The sequence below is a fragment of the Lolium perenne genome, chromosome 4 (genome assembly GCF_019359855.2).
Source record: "Lolium perenne isolate Kyuss_39 chromosome 4, Kyuss_2.0, whole genome shotgun sequence".
Lineage (NCBI taxonomy): Eukaryota > Viridiplantae > Streptophyta > Magnoliopsida > Poales > Poaceae > Lolium > Lolium perenne.
In genome coordinates this window covers 260,711,385-260,723,516 of record NC_067247.2, presented here as the reverse complement: position 1 = coordinate 260,723,516, position 12,132 = coordinate 260,711,385, and the positions used below count along the sequence as shown (strand labels likewise).

The 12,132-nt window shown below is 43.6% G+C and overlaps 1 long non-coding RNA gene across 1 annotated transcript; it reads right to left on the bottom strand.

Moving 5' to 3' along the window:
• Positions 1-5,637: 5,637 nt before the first annotated feature.
• Positions 5,638-6,099, bottom strand: LOC139839030 (uncharacterized). The gene is made up of 2 exons (XR_011756775.1): positions 5,815-6,099; positions 5,638-5,710 (listed from the first exon to the last, which is right to left on the bottom strand). It is a non-coding gene; the product is annotated as an uncharacterized lncRNA (long non-coding RNA).
• Positions 6,100-12,132: the final 6,033 nt, after the last annotated feature.

Below are 12,132 nucleotides of genomic sequence, written 5' to 3'. Positions count from 1 at the left end.
GTTTCCGGGCTAGGGAGGTGGTGATCCAAAAAATGACGGGCATACCCCCCACCCCCCACCAACCGACCTTTCTGTCATCTCCGCAGGGGTAGAATGGGAATTTGGAAGCGTGTCAAATTTTTGTATTTTGTGGGCGGGAAGTTTTGCCGCTATGAGATTTTGAATTTGGCTAAGGTCCAACTATAATGATTAAAAAATGTGAGACCGTACTAGTACCTCTGTTCAAGGCCGAGTGCAAAATCAAATCATCATCACATTAAATACTGGTTACTACCATGATCATCATCTATCTCTGAAATTGGCTCATCCGCTAGATCTTGCAAATTATAGTGATAAAAAATTGTGAGACCGTAATAGTATTTCAGTTCAAGGCCGAGTGCAACATCAAAACATCATCACGTTGAAAATTTGTTACCCTGATCATGATCTATATCTGAAATTGGTGCATCCATTGCAAAGTATAATGCTAAAATTTTGAGTGACCGTACTAGTACTTCTGTTCAAGCCCGAGTGCAACATCAAATCATCATCATGCTGAAAATTTGTTACCATGATAATGATCTATGTCTGAATTTGGCGCATCTGCTAAATGTTGCAAAGTATAATGATTAAAAAAATTGTGAGACCGTACTAGTACTTATGTTCAAGGTCGAGTGCAACATCAAATCATCATCACGTTGACGATTTTTTCTGTTACCATGATCATTATCTATCTATAAGAGCATCTCCACCGCACAAAGATCCTCTATCTGGGGACGCTGCTCCCACACCGGCGGCCCCAAAACGGCAGCCCCGATAGATTTTAAAATTTAAATTGACATCTAAAAACCCAAATTCATACGAAATTTATACCAAAGTAGCTCGAATTTAAACATAACTAAACATAAACTTAATCCTGGTCTACTGGCCGTCGGTAGGGGCGCTCGACGACCCTGCCTCGTCGTTGTTCTTCGCCATTGCCGCCTGCTTCCGTGCCCGCTTCTCCTCCGTTGCTTCGCGCATCTGGCGGTGGAGCATGGCGGCCGGCGTCGCAGGGGCTTGCCGGCGGCGCTGTCCCCGCGCTTCCAGCCTTTCCCGAGAAGCTTCGATCTCAGCGCGCCTCGCCTGCTGGCGAGCGAACGCGTCCTGGTGGCGATGAGCGTTGAGCTCTGCGAGCTTCTGTCGCTCCACCTCCTTGAGGCGGCGTCCCGCCTCCTCCGTGACCGCTCGCTGGCGCGATATCTCGAGGACGTGCTCAAGGTTCGCGTCGTTGACGAACTCGCGCTCCTCCTCCCTCAACCGCTGGTATCGTTGTGCGTTCAGCGACGCGAGGATCGCCGCCTGCTCCGGGTCGGCGGGGGCCTGCGGCGGCTCGCCCGACTGCGCTGACTCCTTGATCCGCCGCCTCTGCTTCCGCTTCTGCTACGTAGACATCGTGCCAGGACTCGAACCGTGGGTCCTCGTCCTCGTCGGAGCTGTGCTCATCGTTGGCCTGCAGCTCCGGCTCCGGCTCCGGCTGCGGCTGCCGTGGTGGTGGAGGCAGCGCGCGGCCGTTGAGGCCAAGCATCGAGTAGGTGGTCTTCAGACGGCGCGGCATCTTGATGTGGAGAGTAGAGAATGGAGCGGCGGTGGTGGACGGCGTACGTCCTATATATCTAGCGGTGGCAACTACCCACATTTACGGCGACTGGACGCCGCGTGGCCAGTCGCTGCCCTCGTGGCCAGTCGCTGCCTCGGTTTCCGCGTGGGAGGCCATTTAAACGCCGATGACCAACCTTCCCGCGTCGTGGCCAGTCGATGCGAACCGTCGCGTCCTCTCGCTGACAAGGCGCCTCCACCAGCGAAAACCGTCGTTCCGCGAGGCACCCGGAGCGCCTGATTCGCGCCCCTGGCGAAGGGGCCGGCTCGGGGATGCCGGCGATTCTACTCGGCTCAACAAATAGCCGGCGCCGTTTGGAGCGCACCGGTGCGACTTGCGAGCCCTAAAACGACGTCGGCCCCCAAATCGCTATGGGTGCTCTGAATTTGGGGCGACCGCTAAATCTTGCATAGTATAATGATAAAAAATTGTGAGACCATACTAGTAGTTCTGTTTAAGGCCGAGTGCAAGATAAAATAATCATTACATTGAAAATTTGTTACAATGATTGCAAACTATAGCAATAACAGGAAAAAATGCTCAAGGATTACAATAACAGCAAAAATTCTCAAATACAACAACAAGTCGAAATAACTCAAATGATACAAGCCATACAAATGGCATCATCGGCAAAACTGCATTTCTGTTAGGTAGAATTCATCGGAGTGCAAGTAACAGCTGGCTTTCCATTAGATCTGCAGAGTAGATTATTAAGGATCTGCTCAATCCAAGCTTGCCTATTTTTCAATTCATGTATCTCATTGACTGTTATGATGATATTTGAATCTCTTTCATCTCTTTGCTGCTGAATTATATCAATTGATTCGTGTGCAAAGGCAGCGATTGTTTTATTTGGAATGGCTGGGACAGTAGCTATCATCGACAATCGGATGAATTGGCATTGTCACGAGCTGTCTTTGTGGAAAGACCTGGACACTTGATGTACATGCCCCGCCATCTGCCTTCCTTGCTCTATTCAGGGGCTGAAAACAAGACAGTGCAAGTTACAGAACCATACAATTTGAGAAAACAACCATATTATTAGTTGTCACAGATTTTTGCAAAGCATCAAAACAGATGGCAGATTTTCACAAAGCACAAGGCATAATATAACAAAGCAAGCTATCAACCCCAATGCAACAGGCAGAGCAACCGGATGGCAAATATGAACAAAATAAATCAAGTAACTAGACAGTCTGCCTAATAAAATAAGCCAGAAAGCGCATAACAAATTTGTCTATTAAAATTGACACTTGGAAGGGGTGCTTCAGATCCCTTAAGTTCCACAAAAGTGGTCATGTGGACAAAACTAGCCAGACATTGTGCAGTTGGAGAATCTCCAACCCCCCTAAATTTCATTATTTTAATCATCGGCCAGCCATGGGAATGCCTCAGATAAAAGAGAAATATATCCATTTGGTGCCAAATATAAACGAGCAGGACCAATTAAGACAGATTAGACAGCAACCATTCTGGGATTCATATAAACTGACATATTATTTCAATGTTTAACCCATGAGCGCAATATAAGGGAAGGAGAAACAAACAAATGAACCATTTTGTGCCTAAAAATAAAAGATGGGTCAGCCAAAAAGTAACAACAAATCTTATTTATGATACCTACTGAAGGTGGATTTCCTACTACAGAAGGTGGCATTGGATTAATCAACAGTGAAATCCGAAAAAAGTCTTACAAAAAACAAATATGCTCATTATATCCCACAACAAGCATGCCAGATAGTCGCAAGGTTTATATGTTTTAATCATCAATCAACTCAATGAATCAAGGACTAATAACCAATTGAATCATCATCTGACTCATATTCACCAAGCAAAACATTCTTATCATTATGGAAGAAATCCAGAAGACATAACGGTATGAGGAAGTGCATGAGCAATCAAACATTATGTGGCTGGAATAAAATGCCAGATCATTTAAGTTAAGCAGAACAATTAAATTGGTTTAATCACGATCAAACAAAAAAAGATTAGACAGGCAATAGAACAAGTTTGAGAAGCTAGCAGGAAAATGAACGAAGACGTGCAGTCATACAAATAGCATGATTTATTTCAAACCAGTTATCCTATCTATATGGAGAGTAAATGTGTTAAACACAAACTGGTTCCAGCACGAAAAGCATATCAATACAAAAAATGAAAGGTACTTACTGGATTATAGGGGTGATTCACTCCACGATTTGCTGTGTTCCATGTGATAGTGCAACATGAAATTACAGCAAAGAGTTAGGGTTGCAGCTCTTGAAGAACAAAAACAATGAAGAATTTAAATGTACCAGAGCAATGAGTTCACACATGTACTACAGGATGGCAAAAGGATAGCAGAAAGGAAATAGTAATTAGCATTTATCGTCATTGTTTACAACAAAACAGATGGAAATTAAAATGTAAAACCTTGTGAACACAGAAGAGCACAGAATGGCGGAATATAAAACAACATTTTGCAACGAACAAAACAGACGGCGGCTATGGTCCCAGCACACAACCTGTCACCTGAGAATAAGAAAAGCAAACAAACATGTAGGTTTCCTAACAAAAATAGATGAATTACATAGCATGCAATTACTGTTCTAACATTAGGACGAACTAGAGAGATATTATAGGGGTGTTTCTTGAGAGTTTATAGAGCAGGGAACGCTTTGCTAGTCTTAGTATGAACAAGACAAAATTAATACTATTTTTTGCAACACACAGTACAATCATAGACGCTCACACGTACATACATACACTCATCACTCAAGCACACACACACTACAACAAAACCCCTCCTACAGCAACGCAATTATCTGTATCTAAATGTTAATTTAGGCGTTGCTAGGGCATATACCAACGGATAAAAAAGCGTTGTGTTTTTGGGTGTTGCAATGGTATAAGGCAACACATATAGCTCCGTTGGTAACCAATGGGACAAGCGTTGCGAAGTAGCTACGGTGTACGAACAACAGTTGTACACGTTGCTAGAGATATCTCACACATATGCGAATTTTGGTATATTGAAAATATTATTTCCTGGCTTAGATTGTTTGATCACTGTAAACGGTGGTAGGTTTCTTTTTCTCGCAAGGGAACACAACTTATAAGACATAGAAAACACATGAAGGTATTGCACGACAAAGAATTAAATATTTATTATTGGAACCACCATCTCATACATAGAATTTTCCTAAAAACTAGAAACTTTACAATCTTGCATCAAAATATGACATTCTACCAAGTCCACTATATTGTTTCTAATATTTCCCAAGAATGTTAAGAGCTGATATCTAAATATAGTATTGCTGACATATGGGACCTTGTATGGCACCTGCACATGCACCTGCAAATACAAATTTTCGTTTTCAGTATAAAAAGCGGCAAAAAACAGTGTTACGTGTAGTAAATTCTACTAAGTAGTTTCTTAAATAAATTTAGGTAAGCTCACCTTGGATGGATGACAAAGTTAAGTCAGCATGCAAGATCGTTTTTGCTACCCTTTGCAATTGAAATAGCTCCAGACACGCACGTCACAGTGGCTACCACATAGATGGAAATACAGGATGAAATCTTGTTAAGAAATAGCAACCATGGTATCTAAATGAACCCATCTAACAGAAAACAAAATATATTTTTTAACTGATCGACATAGCATACATAATTTGGGATCTCGCCAGAAAGTCCTACCTTTTTTTCTGTGCAGTATTCGGGGTAAACATACAAGCATCTTTGCATGGCCACAAGCCCCTCACAGATGACCTTAGTATCTTTGCCTCCTTCCTGTAAGAAAAGGGAGTACTTGGGAATTAACAAAATTTATTAAAACAATGAATTTAAAAACATGTTTTCAATTTGATGATAATTTATATCCATCATAGACTGCAGAGACTTTGAACAACAAGGACAGGCAGGTTATCGCCTAAATCATGCAGTGCCTTAAACTGACAGCCGTAGCTCCTACTGGCTACTGTATAATATTACCTTAACCATCAGAACACACTGCTTATTGAATGATCTCACGTTGCAAGGAACGAGAACGTGTGGCCTGCAATACTTGTTTGGTTCGCCGTTGACAGCATGAGACATAACATGGGGATATCGCTGCGGCAACAATAACGATTACAACCTGAAATTTTTCACCCAAGACAAATTCTTGGCACTAAAATCAGAGACCCTCCCAGCTCTCACGTGAATGAGTAACTCACCTGCAGTAACGGGAATAGAATTCCTGAACCACTTCACCTCCACGTTGTCCCCATAACCAGCTGCCACCATCGCACACGAGAGACTGATCTGGGCGATTGCGTCCCCATCCCGTGGAGAGCCCGCACGCCGCCACCGCGGCAATAGGAGACCGGACAAGGTTCTCCGCCAACAGGACTTCCATGCTGCAATCCGGCTACCACGGATCACCGGCGACGGAGGCATCGTGAATGGCCGTGAGCTGCCCAAGAGAATTAGAGGGAGGCGGCTAGGTTTCAGGAGGCGAGGAGGAAACTGCAAGGTTGCGGTCATGCGTTAATCCTGGGTTCGTGGCCGGTGGGTTAGAGAACTTATTGATCCTGCTAAGTGGGCTGGGCTTTTAGGTTTTGTTTTCCATAGTTGCAATCCCTAAGGTGGACAACAAATGTGGACTGCAACACATACATCTGTATCTACGATAGAATTTTACAACGAATATTTGAAGGGTTGCCAAGTATGCGTTGCTTTAGAGGGGTTATTCTTGTAGTGACACTACCCCTTCGAGCACCTTCAGGAAACTGCATCCAAGAAACTGTTCCGACGGGTATTGAGATTGACGAAGTCACCACTAGCACCACAATGTCATCGGGAACGCCGCATCCCACAGAAGAATATTCCTCCATTTTTGAGACACCAAAGCGTTAAATCTGGGGGTGCCACTGCCCTCCTAACCATCCAAACACAGGTTGGTTCTCAGTGATTTGGTACTTGACATGTACTACATGATATCTAAAATGAAGTCGGTGTCAGGCTAACAAGCAGGGTGCGGCGTCGTTGCTTGACGTGAGTCGGTGTGATGCCATCACAAGATGAAGTGCATGGTCCATGTGATCTGGATTAGGGGATACTAGCATAATACCCGTGTGTTGCAACGGGTTAATAACGAAAGATGGCTCCCTCCAAATATAGAATAAATGGAATATAATCGCAATGTCTATGTCCAGGATGTGTGGCCACATGGTCCTCATTTTCTTTAGAATCTGTGGTACGTCAGTATCATACAATGTGCACTATTTTTTGTCATCACTGAGACAACTCTGATGCTCGATCGACCGATCCGAGTTGATCAATCGACCGATCTAATTAACATGTTTGAACAAACGATCGAATAATTCATAGTATTTATTGAATGATACTCCCTCCGTGCCAAAAATAAGGCGTCTAAGGATTAGTTAAAAGTCAATGTTTTTAAAGTTTGACCAAGTTTACACACAAAAATATAAATATTTACAATACTAAATCATTATCAATAGAGTCACCCTAAAGTATAATTTCTTAATATGTCAATTTGATATTGTAGATGTAAATATTTTTTAAAATATTTGGTCAAAGTTTGTAAGGTTTGACTTTTGACCAATCCTTAGACGCCTTACATTTTGGGACGGAGGGAGTATATCGTAAAAGGTGCCCGTTTTACACCATCTTTTTTAACAAAACACGGTACAATATAAATGCTCACTAAATGCATACTCGCTCCTATGAACGCACAAATGCACATGCAATCTCTATGAACACCTTCGAGATACTTTGTCTGAGGAACTGATTTGTCGAGAACACACGTCGAAACGTGGCCCCAACTGAACAGATATTTCTCTTTATTAATGAAACACCCACGCATGAAACATGGTTTTTTTAGGGAGAATGTCACTGCGCTCCAAAACATGTGGTTGATTCTTGTCACTAACCTCTTAAAAGCTGCAGGGTATGAAAGCTTTGTTTTTTTTAAGGATTTTTAGTTGCATAAGTGTTGAGATTTGTATGTCCTACGAATTTTAAAGGGAAAATGCATGCACGTGCAAAAATTAGGAAAAGAAACCTAGAGTCATATAGGTTGTCACTGTATGTTTGCGAATGAAAGAAAAGTTAGAAAATTTAAAGTAGCACGGCAAGAGGAGCCTAATCAATGGGTCTCTTTTGGCCTTTTTCTTTTTTGCCGATTGTGTCGATCTAACCGGGATTGCCGGACACGCGTTGATGAACTACGGCAGAGGAGAAAGGACGGATCACCTGCCGATCTTTTACAGAACTATGCCAGAAAGGATATAAAGATTGACCGGTACAAAAACCATCTCCATCAATCTACGCTCGTTAAGGAGAGGGTTCCTTAGAGAATAAAAAGGGGAGCGAACGAAAAAGATGTGTGGCTGAACCGATCTATGCTTGTCTTACCGATTAGAATTAGGAAAGGGATGCTGATTTTGCTACCTAGTGCTACGGATTGGATTTTGGTCGTGACCTAACTAATCCTGATAAGAACTCCTCATGGAGCCGGTCACGCTGACCTTACTTTTTATGTTCGGGGTGACTTGTATACACGTTTGACGTACCATCACCAACCACCGCGGCCTATTTTAAATTTAATAGTAAAGATAGTTTATATGACAAGATTATGGGGGGGATTGTTAGTAGTAATCTTATCAATGTGGTTGGCTAGTAAAGGAGCTAGCTTAGTCATGAAGTATCCAAGGTATGTAGGGAGAATTGTAGAATGGGGAATGTTCTAGAGTAAGATATTTACGAGTAGTATGAAATATCTAGAGTTTGTAGAGTATTCTAGAAGTATGGTATAGGGTTTGGATTCTGGCACATGGCAACAATCTAAAGGGTCATGTACAAAAGTTTAAATAGAGTATCACCCGTCCCATGTAAGTAAGCTTTGTACCACTGAGATATCCAATAAAGCTTCCTAGTAGTAGTAGCCCTGTGTGTAAGTGTATGTGAGGCACAAGCTTCCTAGTATTATAAGCCCTGTGTGTGAAGCACATCAAGACAAAGAGCTCAAGGAGTGGCATGGGCAAATGCGCAGGATCCTGCCATCTGCCACGCGCATTGAGAGCGGGGCGGAGCTGGATCTATGGGACTTCTCTGTCGATGCTTTCTTAGACGGACGAATCAGTATATAGACACATTCTAGTTGACCAAGACATGCTTGAACCTTCTATGGTAACAGACCAAAACGTGTAGGGGGGAGGGGGTCTGGTTACCTCGACGGCGGCTTCGTGTAGTCATACTCGGCATCCTTGCGGGTCACGTCGACGACGGCAGGGGTGCTGCGGTTGCGGTGGGCGTCGGCGTCGAGGAAGCAGATCTGGGGCGGTCGATGATGGGTTCGGGGAAGCAGATCTGAAACGAGGGAGTCGGTGAAGCAGATCCGGTGCAGTGCACGGCGTCGTTGGTGAAGCGGATCAGGTACGGCAGACGAGGGAGTCGGTGAACTCAGATAGTGCAGTGCACGGCGGCCTTGGTGAAGCGGATGCAGTGCTGCGGATGAAGCGATCGGTGAAGCAGATCCGATGCGGTACACGGCGGCGTTGGTGAAGCGGATCTGGTCTTTGCGGACGAGGGAGTCGGTGGCCTCGGGTAGGTGAGGTGGTTTGCCGGCTAAGTACGGGTGTGATATTCCGGTGCGGTGGTCGGCGGGTGAGAGATGATGGGCCTGGAGTATTGCGACAGATTTTTTGCGGAAATGGGGAAGACGAATGGAAGGCGGTAGACTATATATATCAGAGGGGATGTGTAAATTACGAACGAGACCCCAACCAACGCCGGCTTCACTTGTCTGCCTTTGCGTCATTGGTAATAGGGGTCGAAAGGGAATTCGAAATATGTGTATGGAGGCGGGAGTTTTGGCGCTCAACTCGTATTTTGAATCTCCCTGGTGTATAAGCAGTACAGTATACTAGATATTGAATCATAGACCAGGGAAGACAAGTACAGTAGTACAAAAATACTGTAATGTCTACATTGCATGATGCTGATCTACCTTGCGTTAGTGTTTGTACTTTGTAGTGGTAGCTAAGTGGTGCAAAGAAGACATATTTGTAATTTCTACAACTAAGATATGTCTATATACATCCGTATTAGACAAAACTAAGACACCTCCTTTTAGACGAAGGTAATATTAATTTTGAATCTCTTTGTACTAATGTTGATGATTTTTAATAGATCTTCAGAGTTTCGTAGAAAAAAACTAGGCTCCTCTCGAGAAACAAATAAGCATACAATTAATTAAGTACGTGGGCGGTTATTATTATTTTAACAGGGAAACTGCATTCGTGCCCTATGGCCCGTCATCTTCAAAACCGTCCAAATGCATGCATCTAGCGACGGGCGGTTTGCAGGCCCTGGCGTGGCGGTTAACATTCGTCTTCCTCATTTCGTCTTCTCCCTGACACTCTCGCCTGTGCCCCTCTCTCGCTACCCTCCATGGAAGCGTTCTACCAAGGACACACTTTCCTCGCTCATGGAACAACCACCATTACGGCGAACTATACCAATATGGCGTCTAAGGTGGAGGAACACATCAACAAAATCGAGTTGATGCGGAGAAAGAAGACTCGTACAAAATTGTTGGCCTAGACGTAGAGTACACCTATGGGCCTGAACAGAAGGCTGCCCTCATACAGTTGTGCATGGGCACAGACTGCCTCCTGTACCAGATTTCCTCGGCCGACCAGCCCTGCCCCAAACTCGCTGACTTTCTTGGCATGCCTGACATAACATTTGCAGGTGTTGACATCGGCAACGACATTACCAGGCTTGGGCGTTGCAACCTCTCAGTGGCGAACTTCGTGGACATCCAGAAAAGGTGGAAGCCTGCCGATTCCACTAGTAACAATAAGGATTCGTTGGCTGACTATGCTGCGGCCATTATAGACAGCCAGTACAAATCTATCATGAAAAAACTTACGAAAGAGGAACACAAGCTGTGGAAGCAGGTGCCCTTGTCCATGAAGCATATCCTGTATGCAAGCATCGACGCATACGCGACATATGAGGTATACAGGCGAATAGTGAACTTTGAGAAGGGTCAACAAAAATTGGCGGAATTCCAGGACAGCGGGAGTAAGAAGAAGAAGAAGAAGAAGAAGAAGAAGAAGAAGAAGAGCAACATGGTACATTGTGGAAGGCTGAAGAGGAAGACCAACGATAAGTAGTTACGTACATCCAGCTATATTTTATCCTAGTGTTAAAAGTAGTACAGTACTAGTATGTATACGATCGTGTGTGTATGCACCCGGTGATAAGTAGTTCTGTACATCCAGCTATATTTTATCTTGCAAGTAGTTTTAAAAGTAGTACAGTACTACTGTAGTATGTACGATCATGTGTGTATGCTCCCAGTGTCATGAGTACATAACTAATGATAATAATACTAATATGTATGGTAGATCTTTTTTTTATCTTGCATACTCCCTACGATCCATAATAAGTGTGCCGTTTCACTCTAACAGCATCCACTGTGTTGTCCACAACAGCTATCCTCGTCCACAAGCAATAAGTGTAGTCCATGCCCATATATATAGTGGACACGTACAAGCTTTTGGTTGCCCATAAGTAAATAGTAATTATTTTACTCGTGCTCTCTGTCTTGCATGTGTGTACTTCTAACAAATATGTGCGTCCCAGCGTGTGCCAAACTTAACCTTATACTGAGTATATTGTATAGTATTACTCCCTCCGATCCACATTACTTGATGCTAAAATGGAAGTATCTATAGCTACAATATGTCTAGATACATCTACATTAGAGTCAAGTAATGTAGTTGCTGTTTCAGTAATCTTGTGGTTCCCATAGGTGGTGCCTTAAATGACAAAAGTCATGGCCATATCTAAACCATGATTAAGCCGAACCTCTGCCCCAAGACATGACATCTCTTCTAGTAGAATGCTCTCCGTCCATAATAAAATAATCAATGGATGGGACTGGATACCTTTGTTGGGAAGGTATCGTCACCTGCCGAGTAGGGTGTATGTAGGCATCCTATCACGTCAGGACAGCTATCCAGTAGTAATATCCATCTCCCAGTGACCCAGTCTATGTGTGTGTCTTGTCTTGTCGATCCATGGACATGGCACCTATCGAGGTACTCCACTGCTGATGATTTTGTAGAGTACGTATATTTATATGAGCACGATGCTTTGAACAAAGTTGTCCCGGTCACCTCAAGGTTGCATTAGCAGGACGAAAAACAGTTACTCCCTTTCTTGTTCTTTTTCTTTTGTTGTCACATATTTGAAACCAATAAGTTCAAGTTATGTTCCTGATGATGTTACCCAACAATAGAAGCGAAACTGAAATAATAGTACAACTCAGACAGTGTTAGTACTAGTACTTTACTAGAGGTTACATCCGCATTAGCACTATACTAGTACGTATCTGTTATCACCAGATTTTGGTCGAATCCAGAGGTGGGCCGTAAGAGAGATGGGCTTGGAAGATTACACGTGGAAGATCTTTGAAGCGGCCTTGCACGGAGAATTTGGGCTAGTTTGCCCGT